This window comes from Bombus affinis, unplaced genomic scaffold (genome assembly GCF_024516045.1).
Source record: "Bombus affinis isolate iyBomAffi1 unplaced genomic scaffold, iyBomAffi1.2 ctg00000078.1, whole genome shotgun sequence".
In the NCBI taxonomy this organism is placed as follows: domain Eukaryota; kingdom Metazoa; phylum Arthropoda; class Insecta; order Hymenoptera; family Apidae; genus Bombus; species Bombus affinis.
In genome coordinates this window covers 739,540-767,239 of record NW_026108827.1, presented here as the reverse complement: position 1 = coordinate 767,239, position 27,700 = coordinate 739,540, and positions in this window count along the sequence as shown.

Below are 27,700 nucleotides of genomic sequence, written 5' to 3'. Positions count from 1 at the left end.
AACTCTTTTAATTGTTCCCGATATTCTTCCGAAGTCACTTGAGCTGCCACATTGTTCCTCAGTGCGTTGTACAGATCACTGTAGCACTCAATGGGGATGTTGCGGATACTTTGAGCTGCTTTTCCTACTATTTTTCTACCTTTATTGCTTTTAGCAATAAATCTTGTTCCATGCAACGGTCTTTCATACTGCTCACTTCTTTGATAAATTCTTCCACACCTACATCATCGTCTCCGTTGAGCATTGGAATACAACGTATTGCATCCTTAACTCGCAGAGTGGAAAGAGCGGGTGGAAAATAGCCTCTTTCTTCAACCTCGGGTTGTTCGGTGTCGATGTGCGCAGGTGGGATGCCTGGAATCGTTAACCCGGTCGGTTCGCGTGCCCTAACCGTACTCCCGGTGCGATTAATCGCCGTCGATTCACTTTCGTTGCCTTCAGTAATGATGGAACCAGAATCATCGGTCGCAAGGGATCCGAACCCAGTCCGTAGCTCTGCGACGGTTCTCCTAATATTTCCGATTTCTGCTACCCAGCATCTATTTGTTTCGTCACTTTGCATAGACAAACGTAATATATCCTCTTGTAAACGGGCAATACTCTCTTGCTGTTTTTGAATGCTATCCAATATTGTTCGCAACGTTGGATCCGTTGAGGTAGAAGTTTGAGATTCGTTTGTCTTAGATATCTTCCTGCTTTCGGGCGAAGATGAGTCTTGGCTACTGAAGCTAGATTTTCTTTCACGGTAACGTACGAAGGAATCCAGTTTACCTTCCTTTGTCACTTCACTCGGTTCGTGATAGTTACTTCGTCGTTGCGGATGACCGTAGTCCCAAATAATTCTATCTTCCGTAGATGATGAATGTCTTTTGGTTTCCGAACAAACACTTTTCACTATCCTGGCAGGATCGCCAAAAATGTCACGTAAAATAAAAAAGCAGGAGGCTCGAACGAAAAGAAAAAATTAAGATAACAAAAAAACAAGAGAATTTATTTCTGAATTTACACTGACTGCGATTTTGTTCTGAGCTCCAGCCGTGACTTTCCAAGACTGAAGCTCTTACAATTTGACTTTCGGTAACATCTGTTTCTTCTTTGTTTGTCATCCCTCAATATCCCCACTACCCTGTAGGCGTACGTGACATGTCACGCTTCTAGGACATTCGGTGGAAGGACCGTTAGGATACAGATGACTCATTAGGCACTTCGGCGATATACATTGTCGCTAAGGCCGCCACATCTCTATCTCCATCATCGGTCCATCGGATTTGAAGTATGCCGGTCGTGACACTATCCATGTGCCTGATCTTGAGTTACCATGCTCGCTCGTGCCGGTTGTTGATTGACGATGGAAATTTCCACGTCCCCTGCTCGTATTTCCTTTGTTTCCTCTTCCTCTGCTGCGACCACGTGTTGACCCACGCCAAAAACTGTTACTGCTTCCCGCTTCGACGCCATTTTGACACTCTCTCGCAAAATGTCCTACTCTTCCACATCTGAAGCATCCTTCCTTTTTTGCAGAAAAGGCGTTGGTTTGCATTTCTCCTCGATTGGACTTATTTTTCTTCTCCGCTATTTCAGTTTTATTTTTTACATACGCTACCGTTTGATTTTCTGCTTTCAATACATCTACTATATCCGCTATGTAGGTGTATTCTTCGGGTAACGTATTCAGCATGTAATTTAGTTTTTCTCTCTCACTCACTTGTGCACCCGCACCTTTTAATTCGTTTATTAATTTTTCGAAATCGCTAAAAAAACGATGCTGAATCAGTGTAGTTCTCAAGTCTTATCTTTTCCAATCTCCTTCTGCATACGATCTGTAGTGCCGTCGACTCTTTCGAGTACATTTCATCAAACTTTTTTACTATCTCATACGCCGTTTTTTCTTCTCTAATATATTCCAATTGTCTATTTGTGACGGTACTATAAATTATATTTATTGCCTTCAAATCCTTTTTGTCCCAGTCTTCATTGTCTGTTTCTGTCTTCAACCTAGTTGTGACAATCTCGCATTCTTTATATCTGAGAAACATCGTTATTCTTTGCTTCCACATACCGTAATCCTCACCATCGAAAATAGGTATCATGATTTCCGATCTCTCCATTTTAAATGATTCCTTATCTCTTACTCAAGCGTTCCTACGTGCTCGAAGTGTATTTTTCCTCTTTGTAACCTTTGAACGTTTCTTTCCTTACTGAGAACTCACTCGAACTAACTCGCAATATTGAAAAACAGGCACTAAAATAACTTGCAAAATTATGAACCACGCTCTGCTACCATGAAAAGATATAGAATGGATTCGGAAATACAAATAATTCCCTTTATTTAGCACACAACTGTTATACATATGTTGGAGATGGAAAAACACCGGAACCTCTCCTTGGATTCTCGGGAAAACCGTAATGTCGTAATTTAGATTAAACAAATGTCACCCCGATTGTTCGAGATTTATGATAGTGAGCTTGGGCTCGAGGCGACAACCAGTCGCCGAACGTAGCCACGGTCAAGGGATGAACGTTTTATCTAACAAAAGCACAGAGTAATTCTATACCTCTCCTTAAAAGAAATAGTCGTAGCGACACGCGGCAGTAAATATTTCAATGGTTACTGTCCCGTGGCTCGCCACACGCCGATTCTATACTCCGGGTAAGATGATCTCCAGATGTCAACATACCTCCGCAGTATATGTTTAGCTAACGTGAGGACCCGCAATAAATCTTAAGATTTAGTCAAGCAAAGTCCTTCATATAGACAAGTAGTCTTTGTTGCAACTACGGGAAGATAGGAGAAACCTATCTTCCACGAACGATGCCCCCCGTCAACAACCTCCCCACAAGGGCGGCCAGCATCTCTTTCAAAACGCCGATATGGAGATCGACCAATTAGCAACAGCGCTAATTTCTCTCACCTTTGGAACGAAAGCTTTCTTTGACGAATCCGAGGATCTCATGTCCTTAGACCCACCCATTATAGTTTTCCTCGACGGCATCGTCGAGACGGAGAGTTACTCTCCGGTACGATCTCGACGACGATTCGAGTAACTCTCGGATACGTAGTGATTGCCCCATGCATTAACATTGAGTACAACTTAGGCGCTAAAGAAGAGTAGAGTTCGTCATCCCGTTGACCGTGGATTCGTTATTGAGCCTAGGATCATTGCCATTAGCCTCTCGAGTATCAAATTATCGCGATTACCTGTCCAATTCCATCATGGTCATGTTTGCACTGGTAAATATCTCCTCTATTGCATAATGATCACGTCTAGTGTCAATAGGGATTCGTTTCACGCCCTTAACCCTAACTCTAATCGTAACGCCAACCCGACACATATATCTTATACTCTTACGACCTCAAAATCCTACTCGCACGCACGCTTGTTGTCAACCGACTCTTCTAGATACTTCTAACGACTGGCTCTTGTCTTTTGTCTCAACCAAGACCCGGACGTCCTCTGACGCTTACACACACATTCACATGTACAGTGTAAATGTATCATATTCCCAACAATTATGTTTCTAATTTCTTGTGCTGATGTTTCAGGTATGGTGTATTCCTTGTCGGTTGTGGTAATAGTGGTTTGTGGATCCTCCTCCGTATGACTTTTGAGGTTGCTGTTGTTGATAATGTGTGGTGTGAATGTGTTGCAGAGGTGATTGGAGAATTCTTCAGCTTGTTCTTCGTTGCTTCTTACCCATGTGTTATCTGCTTTTCTGATTGCTGGGACAGGTATTATTTGCTTCCTTATTTTTTTCGTGGCTTTCCATAGTGAATAGTTGGTTTTCTCGTGTGTGGAGAGTGTCCCTATGAACTTTGCGAATTCGTTATCGTTGTGCTCCTTTATTTTGTTTTTTATTTCCTTTGCAAGTTTGTTTAAGTGTTCTTTGTTTTCTCGAGTTCTGTATTTTTGCCATTTTGCTTTTGCTTTTCTTTTTTCTTTGATTTTGTCGAGTATTTCTTGCGGGATTGTTATTGTTCGTCTGCTGGTTGATTCGGGTGTAGTGGTTGTCCTTGCTGCTTCTTGAACAGTTGCTGTCAATGTTGCTACTGCCTGTTCTATGTGTTCAGGAGTTTTCAACGGGATGTTGCAGTTTATTTTGCTTTCTATTATTTCTGTGAAAGTTTGCCATTTGGTGGTTTTATTGCATAGTGTTTCTGGTTTGCTATAGTGTATTGGTTTGTTTCTGTATTCAATCATTATGGGTGTATGATCGGAGCTGAGCTCGAGGTTGGGTGTTATTTTTAGTTTATTTGTGTTTAGTCCCCTTGTAACTGCAAAGTCCAGAAGATCTGGTTTTTTGTTCAGGTCAGTCGGCCAATGTGTCGGTGTTCCTGTGGATAATATATTGAGGTTATTATTTCTAATGTATTTTTCCAGTGTTGTGCCTCGAGGTGTAATGTTTCTTGACCCCCATAGCGTGTGCTTTGACTTGTAGTCTCCCGTTGCGATGTACTTGTCCCCTAGGTCCTGGAAGTATTCTTCCCACATTTGTGATGTTATTTTGTGTCGCGGAGGCACATATACTGCTGACAACTGGAAGTAGTTGTTGTTAGTTTGAACTGTAACAGTGGTTGCTTGTAAATATTCTTTGTTAACTTGGCTGTGTAGATAATGTTTGATATCGTTTCTGACTGTCACTGCTGTCCCTCCGTGAGCTTTTCCTGAGGGGTGTTTGGTATCATATATGGTGTAGTATGGTATTTTCATGTAGCTTTTTGTAGTGAATTGTGTTTCTGAGACAAGTAGTATGTCTATATTGTTACTGTATATGAATGTTTTAATTTCGAGGACCCGTTGTTGTAGGCCGTTTGAGTTCCAGGCTGCTATTTTTAGAGTGTCCGTTTCTTATTTTTTGCTTAGCACGTTTGTAATTAGTTGTAGCATGACTGTGATTTGTTGGGTTTGTTGTCTGAGTACTGCGTTTTGCTCGCTTATCTTTCTGGTTAGCATTTCGGTGTTCTTTATAGATTGTTTGAGCAGTTCTTTGATTTCTGCAGTGTCATTGTTACTATTGCTGTGGTATTGGTTGTGTGTATGTGTCGATTGGCTGGTTACTTGAGCGTAGCTTAGACCACCAATGGTGTTGGTGCTGATGGGTTTGGTGTTTGTTGCTTGCACTGTATTTGGTATTATTTCAGGATTTGTGCTGTCCTCTTGGGCTTGTGTGTTAGTGATTGTCCTGCTTCGTAGGGGCGGGAACAGTTTACGTTGTAATTGTTTTCTTACTTCACATCCTTTATAGCTGGCTGGGTGGTTTCCGTTACAGTTATAGCATTTAACTTCTTCTATTTTTCCAGAAGATGGGCAGTGTATAGTTAAGTGGTTTTTTGCGCACTTGACGCAAGCTGGGCTTCTGTTGCAATAATTTTTAGTGTGTCCGTATTGTTGACACCGCATGCATTGAGGTATATCTTTTTTGTGTCGTGGTGGTTCCACTGTTACTATTGTGTTTAGTATTTGTTTGATATCATATATTTCCTTGTTGTTGTTTCCGGGTTCCAGTTCTATTAAGAATAGTGGTAATGGTTGCTTTGTGTCGAATCTTGTTATATTGTTTATTGTTCTTGTTTGATGACCAATTTTTGCTAACTCATCGCTTAGTTTATATATGTTCGTTTTAGGATGCAATCCTCTTATGACAATTTTATAGCTCCTTTCAGTTTTTAGCTGATACGTGTGGTAAATAGCATTTTTTTTCTTTTAATGCTTTTATAACTTTCCTAAATGTTTCTGGGGTGTTTGTTTGAATTTTTACTTGTTCCAGTTTTGTTTGCTTTATTGTGTAGTTGTTTTTCTCGTCTAGATTATTTAGTAGATCGATGTGCGGGTCTATTATTTGGGCCTCAACAAAAATTGGTGGTGGTTTTGTAATATGATTTGTTTGGATTGTGGTTTTATTTATGGGGTCAGCGCCTGTTTCTTCTGTTAGTGAGCTGAAGGAGTTGCTTAATGGTAATTCTTGCAGCCATCGCTGCTTTTCTGTAGCTGGGTTTTCTATGGCACTTATGTCTGGAGTTGTTTTGCGTTTTTTGCTAGCCTTCGCTAGCTTCCAGCTTTCGTCCTGTTGAGGTTATTCGGTATATAAAGAGAGAAAAACGCATGGATAAAGTGTAAGATACAAAGTATATATTTGACTTAATGATGAAATACAGGAATACAATTTGAGCTGGTTCAGATCCGCACGCTAGCAGTGTTACTTTATGACTGAAAACCCCGAAGCCAACGTCGCCTGTCTAGAGTTTATGGTCTGCCTCCCTGCTATTCTTTTGTCTATGTGCTGTCGATAGCTTCAGCGCTTGAGAAAGTTAAAAAGACCAGATGTGGAGTTTTCCTAGAAGTGGTGACCACTTCAACACGTCCTGATAGTATCTTTCATAATCTGAATTGCTCTCTTCCTGTCCCCGCTGCTCTTTTGTTTCTTCTGTCTCCATGTTAATTTGTTTGTTTTTTATATAATATGTTTCTCCCTTTGTTGCTATGTTTATAGTTGGTATCTGCATTGCTATTTTATTTCCTCCTCACTATCTGTTACGCCACGAGGCTTACCACAGGCTGTATTTTCTAACCGTCGCTCACGGCCCTACAATGTCGCAGTCAGATCGTTTTATCTGACCGTCGGATCATATACAATGTATCGACGAGCGCATAGCTGTCGCCAAGCAGCGAGTTCTCGAAACGTCGAATTTTGTCCGTTACGTTTTCCACGCAAGAATAGACATACGTGATCATAGGCGCGAACGGTGGCGTGACCTAAGTAGACTGGGGGTCGTTTTAAAAATGAGACAAAGAAATCATCTAAAGTTAGTTAGTTCCTTGTGACACGTCGAACGTTACACATTGAATCGAATCTAACACATAACGTCTGTCTCAAGCTGCGAAGTGCGATAGGTCTCGTTATATGCAAACCGCTAAACAAACCTTGACTGTTATCGTTTTCGTTTTTTAATTGTTGATCTTTGACTGAACTTGTTGTTTCGTTATTTTTATTAAACTTTTATCAACCAACCCAGTATAGTTGTTCATATACACTCAAACCTAACCACCTCTATTCTCGAAATAGAAATAGGGGACCAATCAGTTCGTGGCGTCGATTGTTTAATTGTAACGAGAATTTACGATTCTCGTTGACGCGTTATCTAGCGATCGTCTCTTTCCGCGAACGGTTGAAACACTATTACTTTGCAGCACTATTACTTTGAAGCACTTTTTCCCTATTCACTTATACCTGGAGAGGACGACCGTCTAGACACGTCCGTCCTCCTCGGCTGCCCGAGCAGGAGTGTTCCGCAGGTATGTGTGCAAAGCATTCAGTACCGAAAACTCTAAACTTTTCTACATCTGGTGATTTCCCGTACCACAGTTCATATGGTGTTTTCTTGTCTTGTCTTGTCAGCCCGGTCTTATTTATGACATGCACTGTAGTGTTCATGGCTTCGGCTCATAAAAACAGCGGTAGATTAGATTTCGAATATAACATCGACCGTCCTGCTTCTACTATTGTTCTAATTTATCTTTCTGCGACGCCATTCTGTTCAGGAGTGTATGGGACGTTAATCGTATGCTTAATTCCCTGACTTCTTAAAAATTCTTTAACCTCTTTATTTTTGAATTTTTTCCCTCCATCACTATGAATTTCTTTGATCTTATCATTGAATTGATTTTCGACTTCTATGCAAAAAGTTTTCAACTTTTCGATTACTTCTGACTTATGTCGTAAGAAGTAAATCTTTGTGAATTTGGAAAAATCATCTTTAAACGCAAGAAAATACAATTTCTTGCCTAATGACTCGACTTCCATAGGTCCACATACATCCGTATAAATAATTTCGCGAGGTTTAGTCGCACGCTTGGTTTTCTCGTGAAAACTCGATCTATTGTGTTTCCCGTACGCGCAACCTTCACAGAAAAAGTTACTATCCTCTACAACTTTTATATTTGAATTCTTTAAAAATTCCTTAACGTGTCTGATGTTTTGATGACATAGCCGTTCGTGCCATAACTGCAGTGTGTCCGCGTTTGACTCCGCTCTATTGCTAAGATTACAAACTGACGGTATGATAACTCGCATGTCGACCTTATATAAATTTCCAATAACAGAACCCCTTGCTATTATTTTCTGATTTTGTAAAAACATGCAGTTTTTTCCTTCTCTTAGAATACAGAAATCTATATCTCTTCTTGCAACGGATCTAACGGAAAATAGATTTCTTTTCATACCTGGTACATACAAGACATCGTTCATTGTACATGCTACCCATTTGCCGTCCACAAAAGTCTCTACCTTGATTTTTCCTTTGCCGTACGCATCCATGAACGTACCATCGCCGATTTCTATCTTTACCGTGTTATCGAATTTTTCGAAGACGCTGAACCATTCTTGTCGTCCTGTCATGTGATTCGCAGCTCCTGAGTCGATTATCCAAGCATCATGGTTTGCCACTTGTATCGGTGAGGTGCTTCCTAATAGACCAATTCCGCTGTGATCTCGATTTTCAATTCTGGGTTCCTGGTTGTCTCTGCTGTTGTTTCCTTTCTTATTTTTGAAGCAATTTTTGCTGGTGTGGCCTTTCCTTTTGCATGTAAAGCATCTAAAGCAATCCTTACTTGGATGACCAACTTTTCCATAGTTGAAACAGCTTGGACCTTGTTTCTCGTATTCACGTTTGCTTGACTGCTTCTGCTGTTCCCTTTTATAATTGTTATCTTTTGTTACCAGCGCCACCGATGTTTCCTGGTCGTCTTTCTTCCATCTGATTTCTTCCGTCATCAGCCTGGTACTAAGCCTGTCTAAGGTCTTCTTTTCTTCTTCCACTGAATCCCACGCACTGTGAAAATGGTCAAATTTGTTCGGTAACACCGATAAAATGCGTGTTATCAGCATTTTCTCGCCAATTTCACTCCCAAGAGTTTTCACCTTCGCCGCTATCAATTCCAACTTTGATAAGTTGTAAGATACATTTTCAGATTCTTCCCATTTAAAATTGAAGAACTTCTTCTGGACCATACTTAGATTCTCATCCGACTTCATGTCATATACTGTATTCAACTTTTTTCACATTTCATGTGCTGTTGTGCAACATAAAAGAAGATCCAACGGTTTCCTTCTTACTGAGGTCACAATTAATTTTCTCGCTAGCCGATCTGCCTTCAAAAATCTTTTACGGGCGATTTCTTTCTCCGCACTGTTACCTGGATGACACAGATTTCCTTCACACGCGTTGATCAGGTCGTCATCTCCCTCCAAAAGTGTACGCATGACAAAACGCCACTGGAGCCAGTTTTCTTCGCCACGTAACATCTCGATCTTCGCACTTGCTGATTCCATTTTAGCACTATCACTTACTTTACTAAGCACAATACTTTGACAATTTATTCACTTCGCGTTGCTATCTTACACTTTACAGCCCTGAGCCCATAACCTGTTGAGGTTATTCAGTATATAAAGAGAGAAAAACGCGTGGATAAAGTGTAAGATACAAAATATATATTTGTCTTGATAGTGGAATACAGGAATACAATTTGAGCTGGTCCAGATCCGCACGCTAGCAGTGTTACTTTATAACACAGTTCCGCCTGGGCAGGCGACCTAAACGGACGTGCGAAACAGTGCTCCAGTGAAAGTGCGGCAAGAGGGAAGAGAAAGGGACAAAGTAAACGCCCATCTACAAAACGTGGAATCATGCAGATTCCACCAATAAAAATAGTTAATTCAGGTGAAACATATTTCATAAATAGAGCTACAGACTCTACATATGTAGAGAAAAAAGACGATATTATGGAAGCAACACAATCCGACGGGGAGCAAAACATACCAATACACCAGGAAGAAAGCTGGACGGTGGCAACCTCCAGCAAAAAACGGAAGGTAACCCCGCTCGCAAGCGCGAGGAAAATTGATACATTTGAAAAAAAACAATGGCTACAAGATATCAAGCTGCATAATCCATTCAGCGCACTGCCAGAAGAGGCAGCAACGGACCCAACGGAAAGTCCGACAAACCGCATTCCCAAACCACCACCGATATACATAGATGCGAAAATAATCGACCCCCTCATCGAACTCCTAAACAACACTGCAGGGAAAGACAACTATGTCATCAAACAGATAAAAATAGACCAGGTGAAAGTGCAAACCAACACCCCAGAAATATTCAGAAAAATTACAAGATCACTAAAGGGAAAAACCGCAGCATATCACACTTTCCAACTCAAAACTGACAAAAGCTACAAAGCAGTAATCAGGGGACTACACCGAAAAACAAATACCGGAAAAATAAGTGAAGAACTGGCAAAAATCGGACACCAGGTAAGGACAATTAATAACATCAACAAATACGATACCAAACAACCATTACCGCCATTCCTAGTTGAACTAGAACCTAGAAACAACAACAAAGAAGTATACGATATAGAAAAATTACTAAACACAATAGTAAAAGTGGAGCCACCTAGACATAAAAAAGAAATCCCACAATGCATAAGGTGCCAACAATACGGACACACTAAAAACTATTGCAATAGAACCCCGGCATGCGTTAAATGCGCAAAAAATCATCTTACGATACACTGCCCATCAACGGAAAAAATAGAGGAGGTTAAATGCTACAACTGCAACGGAAAACACCCAGCCAGTTATAAAGGTTGCGAAGCTAGGAAACAATTACAACGCAAACTGTTCCCGCCCCTACGAAGCAGGACAATCACCAACACACAAGCCCAACAGGACAGCACAAAACCCGAAATAATACCAAATACAGAGCAAGCAACAAACACCAAACCCATCAGCACCAACACCATTGGTGGTCTAAGCTACGCTCAAGTAACCAGCCAACCGACACATACAGACAACCAATACCACGGCAATAATAACAATGACACTGAAGAAATCAAAGAACTGCTCAAACAATCCATAAAGAACACCGAAATGCTAACCAGAATGATAAGCGAACAAAACGCAGTACTCAGACAGCAAACCCAACAAATCACAGTCATGCTACAACTAATTACATACGTGCTAAGCAAAAAATAAAAACGGACACTCCAAAAATAGCAGCCTGGATCTCAAACGGCCTACAACAACGGGCCCTCGAAATTAAAACATTCATATACAATAACAACATAGACATACTACTTGTCTCAGAAACACACTTCACTACAAAAAGCTACTTGAAAATACCATACTACACCATATATGATACCAAACACCCCTCAGGAAAAGCTCACGGAGGGACAGCAGTGATAGTCAGAAACGATATCAAACATTATCTACACAGCCAAGTTAACAAAGGATATTTACAAGCAACCACCGTTACAGTTCAAACTAGTAGCAACTACTTCCAGTTGTCAGCAGTATATGTGCCTCCGCGACACAAAATAACATCACAAATGTGGGAAGAATACTTCCAGGACCTAGGGGACAAGTACATCGCAGCGGGAGACTACAACTCAAAGCACATGCTATGGGGATCAAGAAACCTTACACCTCGAGGCAGAACACTGGAAAAATACATTAGAAATAATAACCTCAATGTTACGCCACGAGGCTTACCACGGGCTGTATTTTCTAACCGTCGTTCGCGGCCCTACAATGTCGCAGTCGGATCGTCTTATCTGACCGCCGGATCATATACAATGTATCGACGAGCGCATAGCTATCGCCAAGCAGCGAGTTCTCGAAACGTCGAATTTGGTCCGTTACGTTTTCCACGCAAGAACAGACATACGTGATCATAGGCGCGAACGGTGGCGTGACCTAAGTATAGTGGGGGTCGTCTTAAAGATGAGACAAAGAATTCATCTAAAGTCGATCAGTTCCTTGTGACGCGTCGAACGTTACACATTGAATCGAATCTAACACATAACGTCTGTCTCAAGCTGTTGCTTGTGCGATAGGTCTCGTTATAAGCAAACCGCTAAACAAACCTTGACTGTTATCTTTTTCGTTTATAATTGTTGATCTTTGACTGAACTTGTTGTTTCGTTATTTTTATTAAACTTTTATCAACCAACCCAGTATAGTTGTTCGTATACACTCAAACCTAACCACCTCTATTCTGGTAATAGAAATAGAGGATCAATCAGTTAGTGGCGTCGATTGTTTAATAGTAACGAGAATTTACGACTCTCGTTGACGCGTTATCTAGCGATCGCGTCTCTCTGAGAACGGTTGAAACACACTATGTTTCATGAATTTATTTGCTAACGGTATTGAAACAAATAACAAGCAGAGGACGGACTATCCGTGAACTGTTTTGCCAACGAGTACGCTTCCAATATTTTCTGTTTGAGAAAACACACTTGTTGCTGTTGCAACTCCAAATATTTTTACAGCCGACGCTTTTGCCATGAATCATCGGCTAACATATAAAATAGAGAAAAGCCATAGTTGATTGTAATGGAAATTTAGAAAACCTCAAACTCGATATAGAAGGGAAAAATAAAGGAAAGGAAGGGAGAGATAATTGGAAGCTTGTGGCCAGGTTTAATTCACTGAAACCGGGCTGCTTGTGTCATCACAAAACAGAATTGCCAGTACGTCATTTCTGTGCTCCCGTCCTCGTATAAACGGTTTCACTCGTTAAGAAAAAACGAATAGGCGGTGAAGAGAGAAAAAAGCAGACAGAGAGCGCTTTTAAAAAGCTGACGAAGCGTGTGTCACGTAAAATAAAAGGAAATTTAAAAGAAAGAAGAAAACTTCATTTTTCCTTCGTTTATACACTTATAAGACACTTCTGAGCTCTAGCCGTGACCGTACGAGACTGAGTCTGTTACAATCTTTTTACTTTCGGTGACATCTGTTCCCTCATTATCCCCACTACCCTGTAGGCGTACGTGACCGTTGCTACGCTTCTAGAACATTTGGTGGAAGGACCGTTAGTCCATAAATGAATCCTCAGGTACTCCGGCAATATACATTGTCGCCAAGGTCGCCATGTGTTTCCCTCATCGGTCCATCGGGTTCGAAGTATGCCAACCGGGACACCATCCTGCCCGCGGTGTGTGTGTGTATCCTGGTCTCTGATGTGATTTACGTTACACGTGCGTTCCCACAACGAGACACACGGTGCTATTTGTCGTCTTAAATTGCGCCGCAACTTGTTTTTGAGATCTTTGCTAGAGACACGTGAAAACACGTTGGAAGTATATTTCTTGTTTTTGTGGAATTTAGCTGGAAAATGAAAAATAACGTAAAACATGTACTTACGACTTACAGGGTAATTGAATGTATACACTGTAATAACCAGCGATTTAAGGCTTTAAAAGATCGAAAGAAAAGAAAAGCAAAGAAGAAAGATAATATGTTGTGGCAGTCTAACTCGATCTAAGGAAATAGAGAGGGAGGGGGGGGCAAAGCTTGTTAATCTGGAAAGAATACAAGCATCAATTTCAAGCACTTACAGGGAATCAAGCGGGCTTGTTAAGGTCGTAAGGTGGACAATTATCCCGTGTTAGGTTCAATCAGCTTAGTCCTACACAAAATTGATCCAATCATGCGAAAACAAATGTATTCTGATTTTTGTCGCAGATATTTCTGGTCTACGCACTCCAGTGCCCGCACAACTGATATTGAAACGCCTGATTTTCCCATATTCTACAGCGACAACATTACCTGATTTTTTACAACCATGAAGGACTCGAAAATACTTGCAATCCTCATCTGTTTGCAAATTATTTTCGTCACTTTCGTCCCGTCAGGGGCTGGTAAGTTGATACTGATTAATTATACCATCGAAATTCTATATAATGGCTACAAAAAATATTTGCATCATCACCCTCATTTCCTAACGAAGCGCGTTTTTTTACCAAGTTTTATATTTCATTTCATAGTATCAAATCTCTGTAGTTACACGAAAGTATTAAATGATAGGAAACTTGATATACACGAATTTAATTAATTAATAAGTTACCGTTAATTAATAAGTACACCGTTAACGCTTGCATGCTGGTCGTTAAAACACATGCTGCGCGAATAGGGTACACAGCGATTCATTTAACTCGCCTTGAATTAGTTTTAGAAAGACAAACATGGACAGGGATAATTTTTGTCACGAGCCGTTTAATTTATTCGTTCATTAGAACGAATTAATTTACACCTGCTGAGATCGCGATTGATGTGACAAATTCGAAATCTTGTTACATATAAATATTTTTAAACAACCACGTCGTAAGCTTTGTATATTTTTGAATCGCAACGAAACTGTTCAGAGAAATGCTGAAATTATTAATTAGAAAAGGAGATTTCTACGTATCGTTGTAAAAGTGTCAGGGAAAATATTCGTAAAACAGTTATGTTGTTACAAGTTCTACAAGAAGAAATATTGAAAATCACGTTCCACTTATTCAGTTGCACGTGTAAAAGGTATCTTGCGTTCGCGCAAAAAATCTCTGAAGGATACATGCTTTATAATAATTGGAGTGTCGAAGTTGTTACGCGGATCGGCCTACACGTACCTTTTAATGAAACTAGGTTACCCATTCGTTATTCGTTCCTAATTTTCAGCTTCACGATTTTTACGCAATAAAATTTTATACACCTGTTCGGTTTATAAATGATTCAATTCAAATTTAACAGAATTAAAGTTGAAATAATCATTTGTACTTCATTAAAAGGTTCTTTCAGCATCTCGTTTTAATATTTTTATTGGTAATATTTTGTTGATCGTTATATTTAAATGGAGTTTTTCAAAGGAGAGACATTTTAAGGTAGGAAATGGACATACATTTATAATAAGAATTCAGAAGAAAGAATATTTCATACAGAAAGAAATATTCCGTATGTATAAATAACTACGCTATGAATTTTATATGTATCGGATATTCCTTCTGGTTAATGTATCTGATGTTTTTTCACGCGAGATAGCGTATATTTGCATCTATATGTCTCTTCGTTTCTCAGTAGTAAAACTTAGCATTCATGCGGCTGATAAGTAGTTACGCACTGACAACGAGAAACATAAAATGAGTAAGAAGCATGAGACATTCTATAAGAAAAATAAACTTGTTTTTATCTTTCATTGCATATTCGTCAGAATATTGTTAATAAATATTTAAGTTAAGATTTCAGTTGAAATAAATACATAGGATTAGACATTTATTTGTCGGAGATGAAAGAACACCGGAACCTTCCCTTCGGAACTTTGGGAAGACCCCTAGTACTGTAATTTAGATTTCACCATAGCCGAATTAAGAAACTGTTGTCATTCAATTCGACTGTACTTATTTGAGATTTATGATAGTGAGCTCGGGCTCGAGGCGACAACCAGTCGCCGAACGTAGTCGCGGTCAAGGGATGAACGTTTTGTCTAACAAAGGCATGAAGTAACTCTATAGCTCTCCTTAAAAGAAATACTTAGGACGGGGCACGACGGTAAGCATTTCAACGATTTCTGTCCCGTGGCTCGCCACACGCAGACTCTATTCTTTGAGTAAGATGATTACCAGATGTCGACGCGTCTCCACAGTACATGTTCAGCTAGCCCGAGGACCCGCTATAAATCTTAAGATTTGTTTAACTAAAGTCCTTCAAACCGACAAACAGTCCTCGTCCCAACTACGAGAAAATAGGAGAAATCTATTTTTCTCACGAACGACGCTTCCTCTTCTCGAACTCTCTCTTAAGGGCGGTTAAGCACGCTTCCCTAACCACCAACATGGAAATTGGCCAATTAACAGTAACGCCAATTTCCCTCACTTTCCGAATGAAGGCTTTTCTCCACGAATCCGATGATTTCGTGCCCTTAGGCACACCCATCATGGTTTTCCTCGACAGCGTTACCGTGATGGAGAACCACTCTCCCGTACGATCTCAAAGACGATTCAAGTAACTCTCAGATACGTAGTGATTACCCCATGCATTAACATTGAGTACAACTTAGACGTTGAAGAAAAGTAGAGTTCGTCATCCCCTTGACCGCGGATTCGTTAGTGAGCCTAGGATCATTGTCATTAGCTTCTCGAGTATCTAATTATCGCGATTACTTGTCCAATTTCATCATAGTCATATTTGCACTAGTAAATATCTCCTCTATTGCATAATGATCACGTCTAGCGCCAATAGGGATTCGTTTCACGCCCTTAACCCTAACTCAAATCTTAACGTCAACCCGACATATTTATATATGTATCTATGAACGCATTTGACATAAAATTTTGATAACGACTAAAATTATATATTCTGATATTAAATTAATTTAATGAGAATAAAAAACTAATTTTTTTAAACAAGATTTTGTATAAAGTTATATTTATTAGGAAAAGTTCGTCCATCCCTTTATAATATGATAGGATTAGACTCATAGCTGTGTAAATCATTTCATGGAATAGTATATGTGTGCGTGTGTGTTCTAAGTTTTTACTATAAAAATGCTAAATGTACTAGGAGACGTTTTTAAAAATTCATACATTTTTCTTCATCAAACATATCAATCGTTATATTGAAAAGTTAATTATCTTTTATTTGTTTCGAGCTGCACATTGATTGAGACATTCGTGTTGGTTATAATTGCGAATTTAACGCAACGAAGTTGTTTGAATCCCTTGCAAGCATGTAAATATATCTTCGAATTAATTGGTCAATTACTTGAGGTTGGAATTGAAAGAAAGGGAAAGGTGGAGGAGAAGTCTTGCGTTTGAATGCGGGACACTTTTAAAGCCCACAGTTCGCTGAAATTGCCAGAGAATTCAATTAAATGGCAAATTAAACCATTGAACTGAATCTGTTTCCAATCGCGAGCTTAGAAATTCTATCCTTTGAATTTTTATATCAGTCAACTTTCTTTTTGTACGTACGGTAACGAATATAATTCATGAATTAATGAAGTATGTAATTGGATGAAAGTTCTTCTCCCTGGATTCAGTTTAGACTAAGAAAAATTATATAATAACGAAATTATCAACTTAAAATTGATAGAGTGTATAGTTTTTTTTTCTTTTTTGCGTGAGGAGGGAAAAATGCTGTTACGCATACCCAGTGATCCGCATCACTGGGTTATGTGGGACTCGGGCCGATGTTGTTGCCATACCCACTAAAAACCCCTCCTCCTTTTTCCTTTGCTTCGAGGACAGACAACCCCGGTAAAACCTGTCGGCAGTCATCAGGGTTGTCCTTTCATGCCCCGTTGTATCTTCTTCTTCAGGCAGTTATTCTGTATATTCTGTATTGCTCTCGTCATCTTCTCAGCTAGTTCAGAATACTGGGCTGATCTCCTTCTGTGGTTCTTTGTTGTCTTGTATCTCTGCCTTCACTGCTCCGCGTAGTTGTTGTTGCTCTCGTTCTCCTCCTTGCTTCCATCAAGGCCTTCGCTGTCACCCTCCTGTGAGACATGACGGTCTTGCGAAATTGCCTGAATTTATCTCAGCTCTCGTTCTTGGCGGTCACCGTGGCGATCAGATTGTCCACGTCTATGTTCTCGCCAAGAGCGTTCTCCAGCTCAATCCTTCTGTCCGTTCACTTCGGGCACGTGAAGTCGGGAACGTCAACCGTTTCCTGTGCAAATTCAATTTTGAATCGCAATTTCCATGTTTGCGTGGCAAAAGCGTAAAATCGATAACGCACGCAAACATGTCTTCTTTGCTAATGGCGTACTATAAATATAAATGTAGTATCCAAATGGGTCGTTCTATTCTCGCATGCAGCTTTCTGCTTCCCAATCAAAAACTCTGTCCACTCCGCACGCTCCACACGCTCTGCCCACTCTACCTTTTCCCGTTCTTCGGAACAGGTATCCCGAAACCCCCGTGATCAAGGTCACGCAGCCTTTTCACGTAAACTGTCCACTTAAAGGACCCAACGGTACATTGTTTACAGTTCGGCCGATACCTTAGGCCTTCTGGCCCCGGTACTACATAAATATTTGAATAAATATTGCGAATTTCATATTGCTAAAAGATTTATACTATTTGTTCGTAAATAATCGTCGGATCTATATTTAAGTGGAAACTGCTGCATTAGATCTCTTTTCTTACTTAAAATTATTTGGATTGGTAACTTGGATGTAACATGTAATTTATTCTTCTTTTATAAATAGTGTACAGAAGACACCAATTCAGAGAAATGGAAGGAAAGTCTAAAAGCAAAGAAAATCTACAGGAAGATAAAACGTTCGAGCCTTGCCAGGCTATATAAGATGCTAAGTAATCTTCCTAGTCTTGCAGTTCTTTCTATTTTGATCAATAATTATTGGTATATGTTAGGAATGCAATTAGAATTTTTGTCCTCAAGCAAAGTATAATTTCAATTTTGTATGTAAACCAAAATATTAAATATCAAATAACCATCAAATAAAATTATATTGTATGGACTACTGTTTCTTTAAATATTTAAATATTTGATAAATATTGTTTATTTAAATATTTTAAATTGCATGAAAAAAAATGATGCAAATAAATCATAGGGCATTTTAACTAAAGAGACCAATATCTATTTAACAGTGATTAAATCGTCACCGTTTAACGCTCTATCTCTTTTATTAACTGTGCCTTGTTAAGCTACTGAGGATTACAGAGGATGCGTTTTTTTGATAAACAAACGTTCTGACAAATACGGCAGCAAAATCAGATATGTAGATTCTTACAACAGCAGTTATATTGTAGGAATTCCGTTTTTCAGAAGCTTTATTTGTGAAACGACAATTCGCCAGAGTACGGATTCACTGTAGTTATAGCTGTAGGATCTCTATCTAGTTGACAGATCTGCTTTACGTAAAGAATTCCTGTCTCTTGTTCTACTTTATCGCGATTCTCTCCTCACCTTATACGCTTTGTCGAGGAAAGTAATATCGCTACATATCTCGGCTCCGGTTACAATAATTAGTTTCCGCCTAAACTGCTAGAACCACGTAGCACGCACTCTACTCTCGTTTATTAAACATTCAGGCCATCTGATCGCATGCGACGAGTTTTATGTTAATCCCGACCAATTACAATATCTTTCTCTCGTTTACAAGGGACGACGAGACTAGCAGTTGCGTGCTTTCCAAAGCAAAAGCCGCGATATCTGCATGATAACCTAATCTCAACCGATTTTGTTGTACTATTCTTAAGTGGACTTCGTTTGTACCACTTTCGTAACAAAAATAGAATATCTAGAACACAGCATTCCGTTCTGCGATATTGTCAATTTCTAACATCTGAAACATCAGAGATAATTTTTTCCCTACAGTTGTAAATTTGTGTGAAAAATTACGAACGTAACGGTGTTTGGCGCATGTACAGTTCCCCCTCTCCCTCGCCCCTCCAACCATCATTTGCGTAGACATGCTAGAAAGATCCACTTTTCCACGGTGAAACTGTGTGTATTGTAATTTCATTTTGACAATGGTCCAACATCCTACTATGCATAAGTTTAATATCAATATAAGCAGGTTTCATGCCAAGTATTACATCTAACGTATAAGCACTAACCCTGGTTTTAAATACCTTATAGTAACACTGAAAAGATTATTCAGTAGGATGTCTGGCTCAACATCAATATTTTACTTAGAAGAGAATACGTCGAGAGCATGTTGGTGGATGGAATGGGAGATGAATGAAGGCTTACTTCTGTAAAATACATAAAATGGTAGTCGGAATGAATTTTGGCGCTTCGGGACAGAAAAAGAGCTGACTGATACTGTCATACACCTGAATTTATAAAATTTTGAAAATCGATGTAACCTTTGAACTTTATCGTATTCTGTTTCATAGCACAAATTATTCTTCCCGAAATGTACGTTTAGTGTTATAATATATTTGACCAATGGTTCTCAAATACTAGTTTTGCTGAAGCAATGGTGGAATTGGAGCAATTCTTTCTTCTTTTATTCTTTGAATGACCTGGATTTTCGAGTAGTCTAGTGACGATTGATCCGTACAATTAATCGATTTCTTCTTATTACAGAGCTGCAAGAGATTCCGCGTTGGACGCCGATGTTGCGAGTTCGAATGCCTGGATGAGGTTGGCACTGAGTATTGGTCCGGATCTGATGTGGTTATCGTCGATGGTTCACCTAAACTTGAAAAACATAGTGTATTGTGGACGCTGAGCTTAGTGATGGCAATTGTAATATTTTAATTTCTCAATAAAGATTCCGATGGCGCCGTTGACAAAATTCGTACCTTATAAACGTCGACGATTAGCTTCAGCCACCGGGAAAAGAAGTAGTGTACAATGTAGTGTGTTAACGAAGAATCATTTGTAACTGAATAATTATACCTTGAGAAGATTATACCTGAGTAATTATATTTATTCTTATTTTCTTCCCCTTTATTTCATTTGAATAGATTTTTGTATTCAAAGAGCGAGGTATGATTATTTCAGACGGGTTAATTTGTTTTTATATATGTCAAAAGAATGAAAGGAGATGACGATGAATCGGTGACAGGTAGAAAATTGTAATCTGTTGTATTTCCATGGTACTGTATACTTGATTATATTTTGTTCAATATTATTCATATTCTATCATGTAATTTGGGAATATACATACATATACATATATGAAAATATAGTGGTATACTTATCCCCTAATCTTTGTGATTTCTATGAAACTTTTATGATTCATTGTCACTTGTATGAAAGATGGAAATATAAAAAATTGATAAAATTATTAATAATATTTACAAAGAAAAAGTGAGCTGTTGGATATACAGGGTGGTTGGTAACTGGTAAAAAAAAGAAGTCGAAAATATACAAATTTTTCATTTGAGGCTTTGTTTTCGAGAAAATCGACTTTGAATTTTCGCTCGGTACGCGTGCACTTTATCACGTTTCGTTATAACGGATTTTATTGTAGATTGTGTTTCGATTGACGTTATGTTGATAAACCGTTCCAATATGTTGCAACGCGTTGCAGGCATACCGATCAAAAATTCAAAGTCGATTTTCTCGAAAATAAAGTCTCAAACGAAAAATTTTTATTCTATATTTTCGACTTCTTTTTTCGAGTAGAATCACCAATTTTCCGCCTGTACTATCAATTACCAACCAGCCTGTATGACAAAATTCTATTTTAAACACGAAACTCGCCACGAGTGGCTATTTTGTTTACGAAATTAAACGAATTTAATAAATGAAATGGCAAGGAAGGAACTACAAGTGACCGTCAAACTATTTTTATGCTTGAAAAGTAATTCGCAAAGTAATATAATATAATACTACCGATTTGTGTCTCTTTCAGAATTTTTTCTTAATCTCTTGTTTTTTTCCCTTCAAATTTATTATTTATTATTTATTCGGTGTCACGAAAACCGATTAAATATTAAATATCTTAAATATAGATTGAAATGAAAGCTTGTCAGTTCTCGTTCAATTGTCACTTCAAAGTTGTTAGTTCAAAGGTTCTCGTACATCATAAAGCAAGGGACCAAATCTTTAACTTATTACAAATTAAACCTTTTATTGTAATTACGAAAATTATGAAAGTCCCAAGCGAAACAAGTAGGGAACATGAACTGCTCAACGAACCAAAGAACGGCTCAGTGACAAAATTAATACAGTAAGGATCACAAATATTACAACATTACACTCTTACATCACATAATAGTTCTCTATACAAAAGATATATAGCGAATCGACTTTTCACAACGATAAGAATCAACAGAACCAATTAAGACCAGGCGAAACTCTCATAAGATAAGATATAGATAGATAAGAAATAAATTTAATAGTAAACACGTAGGTGAAACACTTGCTGAAATTTGCATCACTCGACACGAGCGAACCGTTCGGAAGGAAAACGCGTTCAGCCTCCAAGGCGGTGGAATTGGGATCACTTAATTAACTCCGTTTGAATCTATCTTGAATTAATTCTCGTTTAACGACCTGTGCGTATTCAACATCATAACATTTCCGACCATATCGTTCCCAGAAGATGAAACAGCACGATAAAACAGATGTGAATACCTATCACGAGCGAAACAGAAATGCGAAGATCCTTTGGAACGATAATAATAAAATTGCATGCATAGGAACCATGGATGGAACACAAGACAAAGGTGTAGATGGTATTATAAGCTTTGAAACGAGCGTATAGGACGAGAGAAATTGATCAAAAAATTGAGTTGAGCCCATTGAAGTTAGGAATAACATACTTTGATGTTTTGTTTAAAGGAGAGATATTGAGCTGTGAAAAAATTGTATAGGTTCTCTGAAGGTAAATAAGATTTTGTTGCTGAGTAAATAAACGAGATTTCAAGTTTCTCTTGAATATTGGAAATTTAAAGGTTTTGATGGTATTTTATCGTTATATTACTTCCAAATTTTAAAGGACCAAATCACATGGCTGATATTTTTAAAGTCTTTCTATACCTTTGAGGAAGTAAGATAAGGTTGATAGATAGTCGTTGTTGGTACTTAACCGAGTATGGTCATATAGTCGATTAAATGAAATTTCTATTCTTTCAGATATATATCGTCAAATATATATGTCGGATTAGGGTCAGGATTATGGAGAGGGGCGTTTGATGAATTCTCATTACAATTAGCCATTGCCGTGATACAATAAAGAGTTTACTAGCACAGGCTTATCAACAAGATTAGGCACTCGTAGCACTAGTGATAATGATCTTAGGTTCGAAACGAATCCGCGGTCACGGGATGATAAACGTATGTTCTCGCACAGTTCAAGTCTAACTCTTTGTTAACTAGATGTGAGGTATTCACTGGTTGTAAGGTGGTACTGTCACTCGTCGATGAGATCGTACGAAAGAAAGAATCTCCGTCTCGATGATGCCGTCCAGGAAAACTATAATGGGTGTGTCTAAGGACATGAGATCCCCGGATTCGTCAACGAAAGCTTTCGTTCCAAAGGTGAGGGAAATTAGCGCTGTTGCTAATTTGTCGATCTCCATATCGGCGTTTTGAAAGAGATGCTGGCCGCCCTTGAGGGGAGGTTGTTGACGGGGGGCATCGTGGAAGATAGGTTTCTCCTATCTTCCCATAGTTGCAACAAAGTCTATTTGAAGGACTTCGCTTGACTAAATCTTAAGATCTATAACGGGTCCTCACGTTAGCGAAACATACACTACAAAGGCATGCCGACATCCGGCGATCATCTTACCCGGAGGACAAAATCTGCGTGTGGCGGGCCGCGGGATAGAAACTATTGAAGTATTTACTGCCACGTGTCGCTACGACTATTTCTTTTAAGGAGAGGTAAAGAGTTACTCTGTGCCTTTGTTAGATAAAACGTTCATCCCTTTGACCGCGGCTACGTTCGGCGATTGATTGTCGCCTCGAGCCCAAGCTCATGATCATAAATCTCGAATAATCGGAGCGGCATTTGTTTAATCTAAGTTACAACGTTACGGTATTCCCGCGAATCCAAGGAGGGGTTCCGGTGTTCTTTCATCTCCGACATATATTATATATCAATGTTAATTGTTATCTGTGTTGGCGTAGTGAATAAACACATTGATGTTCGGTGTTTCAATTATCAGAATTATAATCGATGTTAAATGTATAGAGTGTCAAAAAATTATTTGTTGTAGCTGTGGAAGATGGAGATCTGTTAGAGAAAATGGATCATGAAATTGATCTTGAGTATAATTTTCAGACAAAATTTTTTATTGCATCATAAAGTACTTATTACGAGAAACGAAAGTTTCAGAAAACCCCTGGATCGTAAATGATTCGTTCTTTTGAAAAAAGCTGTTTAAAATTTCTTATACTAATCCTTATACTAATTGTGTATACTAATTGTATTTAGTATATTATGTTATAAATAATGGTTAATATAAGTATCAAAACAAATAGACAACAATTAATTAGATAACATCGTAATCCAGAATGATAAGCGAACAAAACGCAGTACTCAGACAGCAAACCCAACAAATCACAGTCATGCTACAACTAATTACAAACGTGCTAAGCAAAGAATAAAAAACGGACACTCTACAAATAGCAGCCTGGAACTCAAACGGCCTACAACAACGGGTCCTAGAAATTAAAACATTCATATACAGTAACAATATAGACAAACTACTTGTCTCAGAAACACACTTCACTACAAAAAGCTACTTGAAAATACCATACTACACCATATATGATACCAAATACCCCTCAGGAAAAGCTCACGGAGGGACAGCAGTGATAGTCAGAAACGATATCAAACATTATCTACACAGCCAAGTTAACAAAGAATATTTACAAGGAACCACTGTTACAGTTCAAACTAGCAGCAACTACTTCCAGTTGTCAGCAGTGCCTCCGCGACACAAAATAACATCACAAATGTGGGAAGAATACTTCCAGGACCTAGGGGACAAGTACATCGCAGCGGGAGACTACAACTCAAAGCACACGCTATGGGGGTCAAGAAACATTATACCTCGAGACACAACACTGGAAAAATACATTAGAAATAATAACCTCAATATATTATCCACAGGAACACCGACACATTGGCCGACTGACCTGAACAAAAAACCAGATCTTCTGGACTTTGCAGTTACAAGGGGACTAAACACAAATAAACTAAAAATAACACCCAACCTCGAGCTCAGCTCCGATCATACACCCATAATAATTGAATACAGAAACAAACCAATACACTATAGCAAACCAGAAACACTATGCAATAAAACCACCAAATGGCAAACTTTCAAAGAAATAATAGAACGCAAAATAAACTGCAACATCCCGTTGAAAACTCCGGAACACATAGAACAGGCAGTAGCAACATTGACAGCAACTGTTCAAGAAGCAGCAAGGACAACGACTACACCCGAATCAACCAGCAGACAAACAATAGCAATCCCGCAAGAAATACTCGACAAAATCAGAGAAAAAAGAAAAGCAAAAGCAAAATGGCAAAAATACAGAACTCGAGAAAACAAAAAGCACTTAAACAAACTTGCAAAGGAAATAAAAAACAAAATAAAGGAGCACAACGATAACGAATTCGCAAAGTTCATAGGGACACTCTCCACACACGAGAACACCAACTATTCACTATGGAAAGCCACGAAATAAATAAGGAAGCAAATAATACCCGTCCCAGCAATCAGAAAAGCAGATAACACATGGGTAAGAAGCAACGAAGAACAAGCTGAAGAATTCTCCAACCACCTCTGCAACACATTCACACCACACATTATCAACAACAGCAACCTCAAAAGTCATACGGAGGAGGATCCACAAACCACTATTACCACAACCGACAAAGAATACACTATACCTAAAACATCAGCACAAGAAATTAGAAACATAATTGATAAAACAAAAAACAATAAAGCGCCAGGAATCGACCTAATTGTTACGCCGCGCAACACATCTGCACTCCATCCCGCGCGGCGTGACAGCGAACGGTCGACGTGCCGTCCTTCGAACCCTCTATAGGCCTAAGGACCCACCATAAAGTCGAAATTCTAACTGCATTGTTCGCACACATGGTTTAAGTCAATCTGTTTGCCAGAAAGGACTTTCTAATTCCAGAAGTGTTTTCAGCTGGTTTTTTAGAAGAGTCCTTGGGTTTATTACGTGCTCTTAAGAATTGCGGAGAAAGCAGGTAGTGGCCTAACGAAAAAAGCGGAGATCTCCCTAACGGAAAATCCGAGTCTCCCCATAAACGATGTCGCCTAGGACCCAAGTTAGTAGGAGGCTTCTTCCTCCTATCTTCCTTCCCAACATTGCTCATAACCAATCAGCATCGCGGATCATTGCCCTCACTTTCCTAACTGAAAATGTAAGCAACGAATCCGCGTTCTTCGTTCAAAGGGCACACCCATACCGAGCTTTCCTCCGCATTCACATTAGAATAAAACTTCAGAGTTTGATCGTCTCTCACAGTGCCTAGAGTTCCTGCATTTCCTATAACTCTCACCGTTCCTATCTCTCCTGAGTTTGATCGTCTCTCACGGTGCTTAGAGTTCCTATAATCCGTATAGCTCTCACCGTTCCTCCATCTCTCAGAGTTCCTTCATCATTTCTCACGGTGCCGAGAGTTCCTGCATTCCCTATAACTCTCACCGTTCCTATATCTCTCAGAGATTCCTACAACTCTCAAGGTGCCTACACGGCCTAGAGTCTCCTAAGGCTCTCACATTATCCAGAACTCCGACAGTTCCTATAACTCTCAAGGGCTTAGAGCGCCTAAAGCTCTCCTTTTCTCATCCAAGACTAACCCTTCTCTCGTTATCTGTATCTTAATCAACGGCGTTACTACTTTGTGTGATTGTATAAAGTGTTGGAAATATACATTATTATAACTCAGTGACTACCAGTGTTATACCGCATCAACCACCCCGATTATCCTAACCGAAATACGAGGATCGAACTATTCGTGGTGTCGATTATTCTAATCGTAACGGGAATTTACGACTCCCGTTGACGCGTATTCTAACGATCGCGTCTCCCCGCGATAGCTCGAAAATACACTAATCAATGGTAAAATCTTGAAAAACCTTCCGCCAAAAGCAATAAGACTAATGACAATAATATTCAATGCAATTCTAAGAATTCAATGCTTCCCCAAACCATGGAAATTAGCACAGATCAAAATGTTACATAAATGAGGCAAAGACCCGCACCAAACTGCATCTTACAGACCAATATCACTGCTTCCAGTATTTTCCGAAATACTGGTAAAAATAATATATTGCCGGATAAAAACAATAATGGAGACAAAAAAACTAATACCGGATCACCAATTTGGTTTCAGAAACAAACACTCCACGATAGAGCAAATGCACAGGCTTATAAACGAAATAATAGTAGCACTAGAAAACAAGGAATACTGCACAGCCCTCTTTATAGACGTAGAGAAAGCATTCGATAAAATTAACCATGAAAGTCTACTACAAACAATTAGGAAACAATTCCCGGAGCAAATACACCAATTAATAAAATCTTACCTAAGCAGCAGAACCTTCGTAATAAAAATCAAGGACACACATTCTCAAGTTAAAGACATCAAGGCCGGGGTACCACAAAGAAGCGTCCTAGGCCCAATACTATACACATTATACACGGCGAACATACCAACAACTACCAACAGCACAGTATTGACATTCGCGGACGACACAGCTATACTAGTCAGGCATACTAACCCAGAAACGGCAGTCAAAATACTACAAGAACATGTCATAAAAATAGAAAATTGGCTACAAGAAAAACAAATAAAAGCAAACCCCAATAAATGCAACCATATTACATTCACACTACGAAAAAAGATACCACCAAACATTTTATTGAACGGCACGCATATAACGCAAACAAAGCATGTCAAATACCTAGGACTCCACTTAGATACACAACCCACATGGAAACTACACATCAAATCAATAGTAGAAAAAATACAGAAAACAAGGAGACAAATGCATTGGCTAACAAGCCGAAAATCCAAATTAAGCATAGAAAATAAATTAAAAATATATAAAACGATCATAAAACCAATCTGGACGTACGGAATACCATTATGGGGGACGGCAGCAATGAGCCATATAAACAAAATAGAGGTAATACAGTCTAAAATCCTCAGAACAATAGTAAACGGACCTTGGTACGTCAGAAACGAAGATATACGGAGGGACCTGGGAATCCCAACGGTCAAGGAAGAAATTAGCAGATACTCCGAGAAATACAAATCAAGAATAGCAACACACCCAAACCGGTTAGCTGCGGAAACATACAAAACCATAAACATGGACAGAAGACTAAAAACGAAGCACCCAGCAGACCTTATAAAGGACATAACCTAACAAACACGAGGATGGTACCACGCTGG